Source organism: Heptranchias perlo, chromosome 36 (assembly GCF_035084215.1).
Source record: "Heptranchias perlo isolate sHepPer1 chromosome 36, sHepPer1.hap1, whole genome shotgun sequence".
NCBI lineage: Eukaryota > Metazoa > Chordata > Chondrichthyes > Hexanchiformes > Hexanchidae > Heptranchias > Heptranchias perlo.
Window position 1 is genome coordinate 4,340,903 of NC_090360.1, and position 17,514 is coordinate 4,358,416.

At 42.9% G+C, this 17,514-nt stretch overlaps 1 long non-coding RNA gene across 1 annotated transcript; it reads right to left on the bottom strand.

Annotated features, from left to right (window-relative positions):
* Positions 1-1,538: 1,538 nt before the first annotated feature.
* LOC137303945 (uncharacterized) lies at positions 1,539-17,261 on the bottom strand. Its single transcript, XR_010958482.1, has 2 exons — positions 17,214-17,261; positions 1,539-2,167 (listed from the first exon to the last, which is right to left on the bottom strand). It is a non-coding gene; the product is annotated as an uncharacterized lncRNA (long non-coding RNA).
* Positions 17,262-17,514: the final 253 nt, after the last annotated feature.

The window sequence follows — 17,514 nt, forward strand, 5'->3', positions numbered from 1 at the left end:
TTACTCAGAGCCCATAGGGTGTCCCTGGTGTGACTAATGGAAATATCAGTGTTACAACAGGAGGTTGGGTTTGAGATGTTGTGGGTGACATATTGCAACCATTTGCAGTAAGTATCCAATAGCTCTCATTAAAGGATGCTTCTGCTATCTTGTGACTTCCAATTCAAAGGTTACTATACTGTTAGAACCATTTTCTCTGTGCAGCAGTATATTTCAGACTTCAGTTTGTACTCATGTTAGAAAGTTTTATTCTAAAAATAATAGTTTTCAAAATTATTTGCCAATTGAAATGGATGAAGCTATAACATGCCAAGAATGAGGTTACTCTGTGTGGAGCCAGGCATTGAGCTGCAGTGCTGTTAATGAGTGCGGAGGCAAAATACTTCAGGCACTGTTTAGTTTCACAGTTTGATCATGTTATTTCAACTTTGCCAGGTTGAATAAATATTTAGGTGTTCACTGTATGTAGGGAAGTGTGGCTTGCATATTTCTGGCATGGGAATGCTGGCCGCTGACACTGGATGCCTGAACTGAAACACGTTCTAATCTCTCATCTTGAGCGGGAAAGTTACCAGAGGAAAACGCAGAGGGGCCGTTGGCTTGAGTTCCCCAGCAGCTCAGATTGGATGGGAAGGGGGAATGTGCAATCCTCCTGGTGGGTTTAGGCCTGTGTATGTGTGGTGGGGTTATATCTGTGTGTCCTGCCTGACCAGTCAATGTGCGCAATGTAATGTATGTGGGATAGCTCCATACCTGCTCGCTAACATAACATAGTACAACCCCAGTTCAGTGATAGACTAGGAAGCTGACCCAAAGGTAGAGCCTCATTTTAGGTTGTCCCAACAACATAAATTAACCGACTTCCAGAATAACAGCTCATCTAGAAAAGCATGCAGCCAATTCACGCACAGCAAGCTCCCACAAACAGCAATAAGATAATGACCAGATAATCTGTTTTTGGTGTTGATTGGGGGATAAATATTGGTCAGCACACCAGCTCCCTCAGCACTGAAGTGTCCGCCTAGATCTTGTGCTCAACTCACTGGAGTGGGACTTGAACCCATGACCAGAGGCAAGAGTGCGACCACAGAGCCAACCTATAGTTGGAGACCATGTAGCCCTCTGAAGTAGCCGTAGAGGAGGATTAACAGAGACCAAGTGTCGTCTATTAGTAGAAATGAGGACAGAGAGAAGACTCCTGAATGTAGCCCAATGTCTGGCTGTAAAGGGATACCTTTTAACAGAAACTTAAATATAATCAGATTCAGTAAATGAGCTTGTCTGAAACAAACTGTGCTTTCTTCAGATAACAAAAGTACCTGAAGTTTCTAACAGTTCCTGCTCTTTTTGTGCCTGTCCTATTTAAAACTATCACTTTACAACAAAATGCAGAGAGCTAAGACCCAACAAGAGTTGTTGTGAATTAAATGTTAATACAACGAGCTGTTGAGTTTTAAAAAATCACCTTGAGTTGAATCTTTTGAAGACTCAAAGGCTGTAATGTACCTTATCCAAAAATAAAGAAGTTTAGAATTCCCTTTTGTTGCAAGAAATATTTTTAATATAAAAATGTTCCTGTGGATTGCAACAAATAGCAGAGCGGTGATATTTTATTGAAGCAATCTGGGGACACCTACATTCAGTGTCTTAAAACTTTCACTTTTTTTGTTTGCACAATTGAGAACAAAAACATTCTCTCAGAAATAGATGTTCACCTGTTGGGTAGTTATTTATAATTGTATAATACCAGCGATCTCTAGTGATGTTCTATAGAGGTAGTCTGAGGCCTGGAGCATAGTGTGAGGACTCACTGTTAAGCTGACCTGTCCCTTTCTTTAAGGCCACTGCTCAAGTACTCCGAATCAGAATCCAGGTTAATTGTAGCTGCCCGTAAATCAATGAGGTCAATTAGAGGTTGCAATGTAGACACAGATAAGAGACGCCAGTCAGTCCATCCAGAATGAAGGATGAGTCGCCTAATTCGATTCGAGCTTTCCCCATACATTTCCTCTTGAGCTCAGCACCAAAGCCGTCTCCCGTAGTTCCGCCCACACTTGTCATGAACTGGAGTGACGCCTTGTGAGTAAAGCACTCTGGGATTGTGCGTCCTTTATGAACTGTAGATCCCGTTTCTTGTCTCTGGATTTCTATTAGACGCCCATAAACACTTTAGAAAGAAGGTGATTAATATTAGTCATGACACTTTAAACCAAGAATGCCCAACCTGCTGGGTGGCCTCCAAGTCTGGGCAATCCAGCCCCTCAGTCCAATCTGTGTTTGTTTTTTTTATTTGCTGGTTTGTCCTGTTTGAATTTTTGGGCCGAGCAGTTTGGAAATGCTCCCTTTTTGCATTGGTGTCTCACTGGTGGAGAAACCCTAAACCAGAACAATAGGGATGATCAGTATCGGCAGCTTGAGATATATGCAAATAAATGTGAACATGGGGCTGAACCTCATAACCAGCTCCCGAGACTCTGGGATGTGCATCTATGTGGTTCTCAACGACACAAGATTGGACAACCCCGGGACTAAACTAACCAACAGGTTTATTCATAGTTAGTCACTCACAGAAGCAAACGGTAACAATAAATTGTTGAAGTCAGTCCAAATAGCACTGGACTGGAAAGTTGATTTGAACCAGTTGATGAAAGGGTTAAACAGGCTAACCTGTCAGTTGAGCTGTTGTGATTGGTTTCCTATCCATAACTATTTTTAAAAGAAGATGGACAAATGTTCCTCAGAAGGGGACGAGCCTCCTGATCATTATCAGTTACAGTCTTTGTTGGATTTATGCAGGTTTTCAGATCTATAATGTTTTACGTTGTCTCTGTATCTGTTGTGGTTAGTTCAAAATAGTAACTAACATGTCCATCAAATGTTTTGCTTGCTTGTATTCACAAAATCCTTCGACATACAGTCTCACCTTTTGAAAGGTCCATTTGCAAAACACACGCTGGGATTGTTCTCCGCAATCATGCCCACAGTGGAGAATGAAGGAAAATGTGGGTCATGAGGCCCATTGCCACTTCACTGGGCCACCTGTATTTCCCTCCTTGTACTCGTCGCTAGCCTCTCCCTCCCAGCCCATTGAAAATTTAAAGGCACAGGGCAATTAAAGGTGTGCCACAATAAGGGGACCAAAATTCAAAAGCCTTTTGAGAGCCTCAGAAAGCATTAGCAAGATGCAGTGCAAAGAAGCTTTTGTAAATTAATCAAGCCATAAAATTGGTGTCTGTTAAATAGAGGCTCTACTGTATTAATTAGTGATGAGGAATTTCCTCAACTTTGGGTTTAAAATGGGTTTCATGAAACAAACGGTGGTTTCAGTACCACAAGGCTGCCTGGTACCCTTGTACTCAAGTTCTAAAAGTCCAACACAAGGAAAGATAACAAAATCCCATTTAGTTCCACCAACTCACCTGTGAAGAAAAAAAACTCAGCACGTCCCAAAGCGCTTTACAGCCACTGAAGTACTGTTGAAGTGTTGTCACTGTTATAATGGAGGAAATGCGGCAGGCAATTTGCAAACAGCAATGACCAGATAATCGGCTTGATTTTGATTGAGGGATAAATATTGGCCAGGACATTGAGGAGAACTTCCTTGCCCTTCAAATAGTGCCATGGTATCTTTTATGCCCACCTGAGAGGGCAGATGGGGCCTTATTTTAACATCTCATCCGAAAGATGGCACCTCTGACAGTGCACCTCAATACTGGCACTGGAGTGTCAGCCTAGATTTTGTGCTCAGCATCTCTGGAGTGGGACCCTGCTCTTCTTTGAAATAGTGCCATGGAATCTTTTATGTCCAGCTGAAAGGGCAGACGGGGCCTCGGTTTAACGTCTCATCCAAAAGACGGCACCTCCGACAGTGCAGCACTCCCTCGGTACTGCATCAGGTGTGTCAGCCTAGATTTTGTGCTCAAGTTCCCGGAGTGGGATTTGAAGCCACGACCTTCTGACTCAGAGGCAAGAGTGACACCCACTGAGCCATGGCTGACATCTTTCTGTAGGAAGAGACTATAGGGATATTGAGTGATCCAGAGAAGGGGGAGTTTCCATGTTTGAGATAGTAATTGATGGGCTGTGGAAGGAGTAGTCTTGATAGTTGAGTGAGTCCAAGCTTCTATTGTTTCTCATATAGAATCAGCCACCATCCCGACCAGATTGGCAGGGGTCATATTGATAATGCCCAAGGTTGCATATTGTAAACCCCTCCATTATCAGGATCATAGAATCCCCCATCTCCCACCTGTGCCATCAGCTTTAATTTTTAACATAACCCATGTTTAAAAACCAATTTCCATTATTTTGAGCCAAAATATGACAGGTTTATTATAAGAGAAAAGTTAATAAAGCTTGTGTCTTATTATCCTTTCAACCCCAGCATATTAACATCAGATGGATATTAAATGTGGACAGAAACTATTAAATTAAAAAAGATACAACTTCAGCCAAGAAAGACTCAAATATGATGTTTTGAAGAGCGGAGAGATGAAAGAAGCCTAGAAATCTGTTACTAATTTTAGTGGCAAACAGTTAACACATTTGTTTGACGTTAATTTGTCCTCTGTTTCAATGCAGGGGATAAACCCTTTATCTTAAATGGGTTCATGTTTTTGCCCTAATAGCAGAATGTCGTACCAATACATGAAGCAGTCACTCACTAATATCGGCACCTCTCTTCTGCCCTTTTATTAACTAATGAAGAAACTAAAAATCCAAAGCTGAGATGTTGCAGTTTCTCACAATGATTTCTCATGGTGGTATCTGGATGAAGAAATTATTTGGTGCTCCATTCACCCCCCTGTATTTCAATTCAATATTGTAGCATATTAATCGGCAATGCAGATTTTGCTCATATAGGATGCTAATTGTTTGTTTTTTTCCGGAATAATGTTTATGTTGCATCCTGTCCAAGGATTACCTCACTTCCTGAGCAGAATAAGCTCTTGTTCCCATTAAGATTATTTATAAAGTGACCTTGCAGAAATCTCCTTTGTCCTGTTAATCCATCTGTTTTCACATACACTTGGAAAAATGACTTGAATTTATATCCCAATGTGCTTCACAGCTAATTAAGTACTTTTTGAAATCTAATCACTGCTGTACTCAAGGAAACAATGCAGCCAATTTACACGCAGCAAGGTCCCACAAACAGCAATGTGATATTGATCAGATAATCTGCTTTGTGATGTTGGTTGAGGGATTAATATTGGCCAGGACGCCGGGGAGAACTCCTCGACTCTGCTTCAAAACAGTGCCATGGGATCTTTTACCTCCACTTGAGAGGGCAGACGGAGCTTCTGCTTAATGTCTCATCCAAAAGACAGCACCTCCAACAGTGCAGCACTCCCTCAGTACTGGACTGGGAGTATCTGCCTGGTTTACGAGCTCAAATCTTTAGAGTGGGGCTTGAACCTATGACCTTCTGACTCGAAGGCACAAGTGCTACCCACTGAGCCATGGCTGACACAAAACGAAGGCGAGTGTCGTCTCGCATTGCTGATGGCAAGTTGCAGGGGCTGAGCCAAAGCTGCAAAGATTTATTAAGTGTAGTAAAGTTCGACAAGGGGACCCACCAGAGTGGGTGGGCGGGCAGCCGGCCTGAGGACCTCCTGTCGGGCAAATTACGCGGCAGGAGACCATGAGATTTGTCCAGGGGAAACGGATGGAGTTGGGCGGGAGGTGAGCGCCAATCGTAAGATTTTAATAACTTCTAGATAGATGGCCTCGAAGGCTCCACCTGTGTAGCCCATGAAGACAAAAAGCTTGAACACCTCGGTGTAATGTTAAGTGATTGATGGTTCCTGCTGATTCTTTACTAAAACCAGCCCTTGTTCCCGCAAGTGCCTAAATTATGTTGGTGATTTGCTTCCCAATTACTGCAATAGTGATTTTAATGTCTTGAAAGAAAATCCCTTTAACCTCTATTGGTTACATGCTTGTTAAATTTAACTCAACAATCAATAGAGGTTACACCGCAGTGCAATTTATTATCCACAAAACGCCCCTGTGTAAATGCCTTGCACAGTCCAAGGAGTTCCTTATTGTGTAAATGAACAGATCAGTCCACAGAGTTACCTTAATTGTGTAATGCATTTCTCAGTCCAGTACGCTCCCCCGTGTACTACAGGGCTGGGCACTCGACCTACCCCGGGTAATGGGCTGTTCATGCCACTTAACTCCACTTTTTAAATATTATGCGCTCAGGCCGCTGAGCACTGGGAAAGCCACACGCCACAAACGTTTTGCTTGAGAATGTCTGAAAGTGGCTTTCGCAGAATAATGAAAGGCTGTTGGGAATTACCCTTGAAGTAGCAGCAGGGATGAAAGAGTGCTTTCGAGTGGAGATGTGGCACCAATCAAGCTAAACTAAGGGACAAGTAGGTTTGCTTGTGTACTAACAGGAAGATGTGCGACTCACGGCAGTAGAAGCTTAGTTGCTATCTCGAACACTTCAGCTGCCCCCAGCACGGGTTAATGCAGCGGTGGTGGGTGGGTAATTGCTGACCGCTCGTCTGCTGTGAAAGCCATTTTGTGTCATAAAAGCTCATGTAAGTATCACACCAATGGCCCTGTAATTGTTTGCCTAATGACCCGTAATTCAGTGAACACACTGGTTTCACCATCCGCAGCCAATAATAAATGATGCAGTGATTGCAACAGGCCTGAAATTCAGCCGCAACAGCAGAATTGCTGCGTTTCCAAGACATGAACTTGGTTCCCGAATTCAACTGCAATCTGCAAGGGAAGTCCTTTCACACTGCACCTACCGATGATTGGAAGGTTGCAGTCACTCGATCCCCATATGAACTTTTTAACAAAATCGGCATTAATTTTCCGTAGTAGATTTAAAGGGAATTTGTATGGAAAATTAGCAAAGCTTTTCAGTTTTAAAAAAAATGCAATAAAAGACGTGTATTTGTAGAGCGCGCTCTCTCTCTCATCTCTCAAAAACACAAAGGGTTTCACGTACAATGACTTGCCTTAGCGTGAAGTGACAGTTCTAAGCAGGTGCCTTTGACAGCCATTTTATACACCGCAAGATCTCACTAAAGAGCACTGAGATGAATGATCAATCAGTCTGCCTTTTTGTGGGTGAATGTCGGGTCAGGTAACTGGGAAAATTCCCTGCTCCTCTCTGAACAGTGTCATGGGATCTTCAACATCCACTTGAATCAGAAAAGGCCTTCGTTTAACCCAAAGTGCAGCACCTCTGACAATGCAGCACTCGTTTTTTTTTTTGTATTGCAGTACTGAGGGAGTGCTACACTGGGAGGTGCCATCTTTCGGATGAGTCGTTAAACCGAGGCCCCATCTGCCCCCTCAAGTGGATGTAACATGACAGTATTTCGAGGAAGAGCAGGGCCGTTCTCCCTGATGTCCTGGCCAAAATTTATCCCTCAACAAACATCATGAGAAACAAATTATCTGATCATTATCTCATTGCTGATGGTGGGACCTTGCTGTGCGCAAATTGGTTGCCGTGTTTCCCTACATTAAAACAGTGACTACACTTCAAAAGTACTTCATTGGTTGTAAAGAGCTTTGGGATGTCCCCAGGTCATGAAAGGCGCTATATAAATGCAAGTTTTTTTTCTTTAGCTCTGCACTCAAGTCCTGGACTGGGGCTTAAACCTTCAGTTCAGTCAGTGAGCGAAACAAATTGAACCAAACTGATGTAGATTGCATCAAAATAGCATTACAGGTTGCAATGACAAAAAATAACAGACCGTTCATCTCCCTCCCCAAATAATAAAAGCTTAACCATACATTTTTTGCCCATTAAGACCATGTCCCTTTAAAGAAATGGGGACATAAGTACTTTGTTGATGATGATGGGAAAGAAATATACTGTAGAAAATGTGAGAATGCAACCCATTGTGTAATTTCCTGTTGATGAAACCAGACTGAATTGGAAAATTACAGCCAAAAATGTTTTTTCTCAATTCATTCTGTGCAAAGATAAATGGAAATTGGCGGTGAGGGAAACAATTTTTGTGCAGTCAAAGACGTGAATGAGGTTGGAGGAAAAATGATTGGAACTTGACACCGAAGAGATCTGGTCATTACTTTTTGCGAGGCGCAGTTGACTTTTAAAGATTATCCTAATGCATTATGTCACAGGGTGATTGAAAAGTGTGAAGTTATTGGCAACACAAAGATATTGTAAGAGGGAAATGATCGAACCTTTCAGTTTCCTTTCATTGTGAGTCTGCATATCGCCCAGGAGCGAAACAAATGAAGGAACCAATAATCTGAAGTGTCATGTTTATAGAAGACAGAAGATCTCCAAAGACTGACTTGATGTGACTGAAGGGCTGGGAAGGAGAAACATCTTGATTCACTGAATACTTTTTCAATGTCTCCTTCACAAAGATAGATAAATTTTGAGGGAAGTTATTCCCTGGAAACCTATAGTTTCTCCATTTCCCCTCATAGCATCGAACTACCTCCTGAACCATTCCATTCTCCGACCCAGAGACCAGACATGTGTGTAACAAGGTACCTTTCACCAATCTGTACCTATATCCCCTTGTTTCATCTGATAAAGCTCAGAACAAATTTAAACCCAGGTAGGTATCGGTACGAATCTGGGCTAAAAACATTAACTGGATAAAATGTGTAGCTGTTACAGTTTAAAATCTTGATCCCTTGGGCAAACCTGTCTCTCCCAACACAGGTATGCGAGCTCACTTCCCTTATACTGACCATTAGTTTCTGCCTGTGACCTTCCCTCCATCGCTTCGCTTCTCCTCCTCCTGTCAGTCGTTAACTCACAATTACTTCCCTGGCTGGACATTCCCCTCTCCCACATCCAGAACTTTCCCCTACCTCTGTCTTTCAACAATTTTGCCCCCCCGCACCCCCCCCCCAACTTCCTTGCACCATTGGGCCACTGTCCATCAGCTTTGCTCCACCTTGTGTAAAAATGGAGTTCAAATCATAGAATTATTACAGCACAGAGGGAGGCCATTCAGCCCATTGTGCCCGTGCCAGCTCTCTTGAAAGGCTACTCATTCAAAGTACTGAATACTTTTTCAATGTCTCCTTCACAAAGATAGATAAATTTTGAGGGAAGCTATTCCCTGGAAACCTATGGTTTCTCCATTTCTCCTCACAGCGTCTAACTACCTCCTGAACGATTCCATTCTCTGACCCAGAGACCAGACATGGCCTTCCCTCATACCATTTTAAAATTTTTCTTTTTCAAATATTTATCGATTTCCCTTTTTAAAGCTGTGTTAGATTCTGCTACTGTCAATGTTTTTGATGGGATGTCCTGGCAACCTTTATGTTTCTTTAAAAAAAATCTCCTAAACTCTCCCATCATCCTTTTGGTGGTGATCTTCAATTTATGACCTTTTATTTGTTGAAGTAGGTTTCCCCCATTTACTTTTATACATAGAAATATGTAGAGGTTACAACATGGAAACCAGTGTTTCTCTACCTCACAAGAAAATAGTTCTAATCCTATTTACCCACCCTCATTTCCCTATCCCTTTTTCCTTTATTTACTTCTCCAATCTAATCTTGAATGTTGACAGTTTCTGCCTTAACCATTCACACTGGAAGTGAATTCCATAATCTCTCAACTCTCTGTGAAGAAGTTTCTCTGTTCTAAATCTCTTGCGTTTAATCTTGTATCTATGGCCCCCTCGTTCTTGACCCCTCGACTACAAGAAACAGTTTGCTTCTATCTACCTTGTCCCAATCTTTCATCTTTTTCAACACTTCTATCATATTGCCCCATAATCTGGAAATTAACTATACTTCAAAACGTCTCTAAATTTTGAATAATTCTCTTAGATTGCTTTTTGACTTTCTTTGTTCCAACAAAAAGAGCCACAATTCTCTAATCTCTTAAAACTAAAGCCTCTGATCCTTAGTATCATCCTGGTGAATCTCTTCAGCAGCCTCTACGGGGCCTTGACATCCATCCTAAACGGGTCACAGTATTCTAGTCATGGCGTAACCTATGATTAATATAGGTTTAGCATCACATACTTGCACACCTTTGGTGCATACTTGGAAAATTCAAGCTTTTATTTAAATGTCACTGGGGAGAAAAAGCATCTTTTAGTGTTTCGGTTGCATGTGGACTGATGTGTTTGTGCCATGGTCAATTTTAGTGCACACAGGAACAGGAGGAGGCCATTCAGCCCCTCGAGGCTGTTCCGCCATTCAATTAGATCATGGCTGATCTGTACCTCAACTCCATTTCCCTTCATATCCATACTGAACAAAAATCTATCGGTCTCGGTCTTGAGAGCTTCAATTGACCCCCAGCATCCACAGCCTTTTAGGGGAGGAGAGTTCCAGATTTCCACTCCCCTTTGTGTGAAAAAGTGCTTCCTGATTTCACTCCTGAACGGCCTGGCTCTAATTTTATTATGCCCCCTTTGTCCTGGATTCACCCACCCGAGGAAATAGTTTCTCTTTATCTACCCTTTTGAATTCTTTTATACTTTCAAACACCTTGATTTGGTTACCCTCCATCTCCTGTACTCAAGGGAAAACAAGGCAAGTTTATGCAACCTGGTCTCATAATTTAAGCCCCAGTATAATTCTGGTGAATCTATGCTGCACTCCCTCCAAGGCCAATATATCGTTCCTGAGTTACAGTGCCCAGAACTGAATGCAGTCCTCCAGATGGGGCCTGACCGAGGCTCTGCACAGATTTATCTTGTGAGCAGCGAAGACCTGATCGCTGCAAAGAGTATGGAGGAGATTGCTTAATCCAATTCTTCATGATGCAGAGACTTGACACTCTGCTTTGGTTTGTTTTATTGCAAAACATTTCTTTTTTACTGATTTCACTCAAATCTCTCCTTTTTTGATTTCTGTTGGGGAAATTGGAAACGATATCTAGGGTTCTGGCAGGGAAGGGGTTAAGGGTTCCCCAAATCTATTCTATGAAGTCCATGAAAAGAAGACAAACATCAAGATAATTGCTGGGGGGGGGGGGGGTGGAGAATGAGTACTTTTGGCATCTGTTATCATTTGAAGGACTCATTTTCGTTTGGTTGGATAAAGCAAGAGGCTTTAGTTAACCCATTAACCTCATGCCAACTGGCCAAATGTTATCTGAATACTCCAATAAACCTAAATACATACAATCTTCACAGATTCACCCAGTCCTGCATTAAATCTCTCCGTATCGCAGCTTCTGACACAGCAGGTTTGTTACGGCTCACTTCAGACAATCAGGTGCCAATTTATCTCTCTTGATGGTCAAATGATTTCCACAGTAGCTAAATTTAGGAGGTGATCGGGTTCATTTTATTTCCTGCTCTTCATACAAGATGGGAAGTCTCCCGGGAGCAAAGGATTTGGCCGACAATGATTGACCTTTTTTTACTTATCACTACGGTTTCAGCTTTCGGCAGTCAGAGAGCCCCAGCTCCCCGACTTCAGGCCGTGCTGTTTGCCGTATTGATTGGTTGGCGCCGTGAAGGAAATTAATTTCCCCACTCTACACAAATGAGCTGCTTGCTGTATTGATTGAGGTCAGTAAACTCCTCATCAATGACAGGGCACAGGCCATTGTCATTCACAAAATGGTTTCCCTCCTCCTCCTCCTCCTCCTCCGCAATTGACCGGCCTTGGTGGCATAGCTCAAAATGACAGGGCAAGCAAGAGTTGGGTCATTGAGTCGAGCCGGGAGATGGCGGGTTCAGTTTCAGCTTCATTAAAGCGAAACGCATGCATCACATCAGCAGGTGCACAGACACCCCACTCTGTGATCCTTATTAACTTTGATTATTGAACGACTGCAGGACAAATGATCTAATATCAGGACTAAACTAAATTTATTGCGGAGTAAATTAAAGTGAGAGCCAGGAGCTAGAGAACGTCACTTTGACATAAAATTAATGCTTTGTGGAATTGTACGGGGCAGATAATTTGCCGAGCAGGGCCTTTTTCCTCGATTGAAATCCATTCCTTTTGACACACTGTGTAGAAAAGCATCTATAGATAAATAGCATAATCGATCAGTGCACTTAGAAGCAGAATGAATGATCATTAAATACAATACAGAGCACCACACTGACAACCAGACAGGCCAAAGGACGAGACGTCCAGTCCAACAAAATCATTCTGGGATCTAATCTGGACTGTAAGATTACAAAACGTACAATACATTTAAGGGGAAGCTAGATAAACACACGAGCAGAAAGTTATGCTGATCGGGTGAGATGAAGAGGGCTGGGACGAGGCTCGTGTGCAGCATAAACACCGGCATAGACCAGTTACATAAGAACATAAGAAATAGGAGCAGGAGTAGGCCAATCGGCCCCTCGAGCCTGCTCCTATTTCTTATGTTCTTATGTAACTGGTCTATTCAATATAATCATGGCTGATCTGATCCTAACCTCAAATCTAAATTCATGTCCAATTTCCTGCCCGCTCCCCGTAACCCCTAATTCCCTTTACTTCTAGGAAACTGTCTATTTCTGTTTTAAATTTATTGAATGATGTAGCTTCCACAGCTTCCTGGGGCAGCAAATTCCACAGACCCACTACCCTCTGAGTGAAGAAGTTTCTCCTCATCTCAGTTTTGAAAGAGCAGCCCCTTATTCTAAGATCATGCCCCCTAGTTCTAGTTTCACCCATCCTTGGGAACATCCTTACCGCATCCACCCGATCAAGCCCCTTCACAATCTTATATGTTTCAATAAGATCGCCTCTCATTCTTCTGAACTCCAATGAGTAGAGTCCCAATCTACTCAACCTCTCCTCAAATGTCCACCCCCTCATCCCCGGGATTAACCGAGTGAACCTTCTTTGTACTGCCTCGAGAGCAAGTATGTCTTTTCTTAAGTATGGAGACCAAAACTGTATGCAGTATTCCAGGTGCGGTCTCAGTTGGGCTGAACAGTCTGTTTCTGTCTTGTTCGTTCTATATATAAAAAAAATAAAGCTTTAAATGAACTAAAAAGAGAAGCCTGACAAAGAGTGGGTAGATTTTCAGACGGGCTTCATTTTGATTTGGTTTTGTTTTGGCTGGGAGCCTGTGTGGTGTCTGTTAGCAGTATTTCCAAAAACAACAACTTGCATTTATATAGCGCCTTTAACACAGTAAAACATCCCAAGGCGCTTCAAACAAAATTTGACATTGAGCCACGTAAGGAGATATTAGGACAGGCTTGGTCAAAGACTTCGGTTTTAAAGAGAGTCTTAAAGGAGGAGAGAGAGGCGGAGAGATTTAGGGAGGGAATTCCAGAACTTAGGGCCTAGGCAGCTGAAGGCATTTCCAGGATTTAATTTGTTCAGCCAGCTTACGTATTGCTCTTTATTATGCCAGCTTCCTCCCGAGATCCCCACAGAAGCCAGTCTTCAGCCAATTCGATTCACTCCAAGTGATATCAAGAAACGGCTGAGTGCACTGGATACAGCAAAGGCTATGGGCCACGAAAACATCCCGGCTGTAGTGCTGAAGACTTGTGCTCCAGAACTAGCTGCGCCTCTAGCCAAGCTGTTCCAGTACAGCTACAACACTGGCATCTACCTGACAATGTGGAAAATTGCCCAGGTATGTCCTGTCCACAAAATGCAGGACAAATCCAATCCGGCCAATTACCGCCCCATCAGTCTACTCTCAATCATCAGTAAAGTGATGGAAGGTGTTGTTGACAGTGCTATCAAGCGGCACTTACTCACCAATAACCTGCTCACCGATGCTCAGTTTGGGTTCCGCCAGGACCACTCGGCTCCAGACCTCATTACAGGCTTGGTCCAAAGATGGACAAAAGAGCTGAATTCCAGAGGTGAGGTGAGAGTGACTGCCCTTGACACCAAGGCAGCATTTGACCAAGTGTGGCATCAAGGAGCCCTAGTAAAATTGAAATCAATGGGAATCGGGGGGAAAACTCTCCAGTGGCTGGAGTCATACCTAGCACAAAGGAAGATGGTAGTGGTTGTTCACAATTAATAGTTTTCTAACCTTAAAACAAAAAAAGAAGAAAAAAGTGACATTTGGATTTTCAACAGACCAACTGGGCCTGACTCACCCAGTAGGGATCTAATAGTCAAGCTCCCACATCCAACTGACCAAGTTTCTATAGATACTCAATTCACAGGGACCTCCAACTCTCTACTCTCACTCAAATACTCTTTTCCCGTCCAACCTACTTAAGCTGGTACTCTTCTTCCACTCTTTTCCAACCCCCTCCCATAGTTGATGATAGCACTCCCCATCTCTACCACCCCAAATTACCAATTCAGAATTCTCACCTCTTTTTCCACCTTCAATGGAGAATAAAATCGGGTGGGGTGCAAAACTATCGTTGCACTCGTTTCCTGCCGGGCCAGTTCGGTTAAAATTGCTCCCAATGTGTCAAAAAATGTTCTGAGCCATTTTCCAGAGTTTCCTCTGTCCATTTGTGCCTGTAAATTGTAAATGGGGTCCAAGGACCTGTGTAGGATGCCAAATTGTGTAGGTAAACTGCCTCCCGCCTGTTTTGGGTGGACATGCTATGTGCCTATTTACAGACCCACCTGAAACTATCAGGCGAGCCTTGGACATTCGAGGATGATTTAGGTACCTCCCCACACCGCCCCCCCCCTCACCTCCGATTTTCCACCGACAGCCTCCGTTTATCAGGTAAGAAACAGTTTGGCAGCTGTCGAACATCACCCCTATTGTATCACTCATAAGAACATAAGAAATAAGAGCAGGAGTAGGTCTTGCCACTCCTCAAGCCTGATCTGCCATTCAATAAGTTCATGGTTGATCTTCGACCTCAACTCCACTTTCCCACCCGATCCCCATATCCCTTGATTCCCTTAGAGTCCAAAAATCTATCGATCTCATTCTTGAATATATTCAACGACTGAGCATCCACAGCCTTCTGGAGTAGAGAATTCCAAAGATTCACCACCCTCTGAGTGAAGAAATTCCTCCTCATCTCTGACCTAAATGGCCGACCCCTTATCCTGAGACTATGACCCCTAGTTCTAGGCTCTCCAGCCAGGGGAAACAGCCTCTCCGCATCTACCCTGTCAAGCCCTCTAAGAATTTTATATGTTTCAATGAGATCACCTCTCATTCTTCTCGATCTCTCTTCCATCGGACAACCCTCTCATCCCAGGAATCAATCTATTGAACCTTCATTGCACTGCCTCTAAGACAAGTATATCCTTCCTTGGGTAAAGAGACCAAAACGGTACACAGTACTCCAGGTGTGGTCTCACCAAAGCCCTGTACAATTGACTCCCATCATACCATTTGCCTTCCTAATTGCTTGCTGTACCTGCATGTTAACTTTCTGTGTTTCATGTACGAGGACACCCAAGTCTCTCTGAACACCAACATTTAATAGTTTCTCACCATTTAAAAAATATTCTGCTTTTCTATTCTTTCTACCAAAGTGAATAACCTCATATTTCCCCACATTATACTCCATCTGCCACCTACTTGCCCATTCACCTAACCTGACTATATCCCTTTGCAGACTCTTTGTGTCCTCCTCACAGCTTACGTTCCCACTTACCTTTGTATGGTCAGCAAACTTGGATACATTACACTCGGTCCCTTCATCTAATTCATTAATATAGATTGTAAATAGCTGAGGCCCGAGTACCATTCCTTGCGGCACTCCACTAGTTACAGCCTGCCAACCTGAAAATGACCCGTTTATTCCTACTTTCTATTTTCTGACCGTTAACCAATCCTCTATCCATGCTAATATATTACCCCCAACAACAACAACAGCAACTTGCATTTATATCGCACCTTTAACGTAGTAAAACGTCCCAAGTGCTTCACAGGAGCGATTATCAAACAAAATTTGACACCGAGCCACATAGGAGATATTAGGACAGGTGACCAAAAGCTTGGTCAAAGAGGTAGGTTTTAAGGAGTGTCTTAAAGGAGGAGAGAGAGGTAGCAAGGCGGAGAGGTTTAGGAAGGATATCCAGCACTTAGGGCCTAGGCAACTGAAGGCACGGCCACCAATGGTGGAGCGATTAAAATCGGGGATGCGCAAGAGGCCAGAATTGGAGGAGCGCAGAGATCTCGGAGGGTTGTAGGGCTGGAGGAGGTTATTACAGGGCCTCGAAAGCACCCTTACCTTGTTTAACAACCTTTTTTGTGGCACCTTATCGAATGCCTTTTGAAAATCCAAATATACAACATCCACTTGTTTCCCTTTATCTACCCTGCCAGTTTTTTTTTATTCGTTCACGGGATGTGGGCGTCGCTGGCAAGGCCGGCATTTATTGCCCATCCCTAATTGCCCTCGAGAAGTTACATCCTCAAAAAACTCTAATAAATTTGTCAAACATGATTTCCCTTTCATAAAACCCCATTGACTATCTAATCATATTATGATTTTCTAAGTGCCTTGTTACCACTTCCTTAATAATGGATTCCAGCATTTTCCCGACGACTGATGTCAGGTTAACTGGCCTGTAGTTTTCTGTTTTCTCTCTCCCTCCTTTCTTGAATAGCGGGATTACATTTGCTACCTTCCAGTCCACTGGGACTGTTCTCGAATCTGGGGAATTTTGGAAGATCACACCCACTGCATCCTGTATCTCTGCAGCCACCTCTTTCAGAACCCTTGGATGTAGGCTATCAGGTCCAGGGGATTTGTCGGCTTTTAGTCCCATTAATTTCTCCACTACTTTTTCTTTACTAATATTAATTACTTTAAGTTCCTCACTCTCATTAAACCCTTGGTTCCCCATGATTTCTGGTATGCTTTTTGTGTCTTCTACTCTGAAGACAGATACAAAATACTTGTTTAGTGTCACTGCCATTTCCTTATTCCCCATTATAATTTCTCCTGTCTCAGCTTCTCAGGGACCTACGTTTACTTTTGCTGTTCTCTTCTTTTTTACATACTTGTCGAAGCTCTTACAATCTGTTTTTATATTTCTTGCTAGTTTATCCTCATTCTATTTTCTCCCGATATCATTTTTTTAGTCCTCCTTTGCTGGTTTCTAAAACTCTCCCAATCCTCAGGCTTACTACTCTTTTTGACAACATTATAAACACTTGTTGCATACGCAGCTTTAACTGATGAAAGTTAAAGACCACTTTGCACCAATATAAGTGTGTATTGCGGCAGTACAAAGTTAGACTGCAGTCAATTCGGTGACATCCGAGCTAAGGGGCGAAGAACAGACCATTAATTCCAGGAAGTTAACCTATCTAATTCCGCTTTTACAATTTTCTAAATGGTTTCAAAAGAAAAGTAACTTACAGCTGCACAGATGCTTACTCGACACTGAGTTGATCGCACATTCCATTCACATCACTGCCAAAAACATAGGTGGAATCTGCCTGTCGTCAGTGGGCTGAGCTTTTATCAGCTCTCGGCCAGGCCTCTGGGTCTGGCCAGCTGCCAGGGAGGACATGAAACGTTATGAGATGATTTAACTTGATCTTTGCTGAGCCACGAACTCTGGTCTCCTCTGAAGTTGTGAGAGAGAGAGGAAAAAAAACCCTTTGATCCAATCAACGGGTTTTCTTGATCCAATCACCCACCCTAAAGGTGTCTGCGG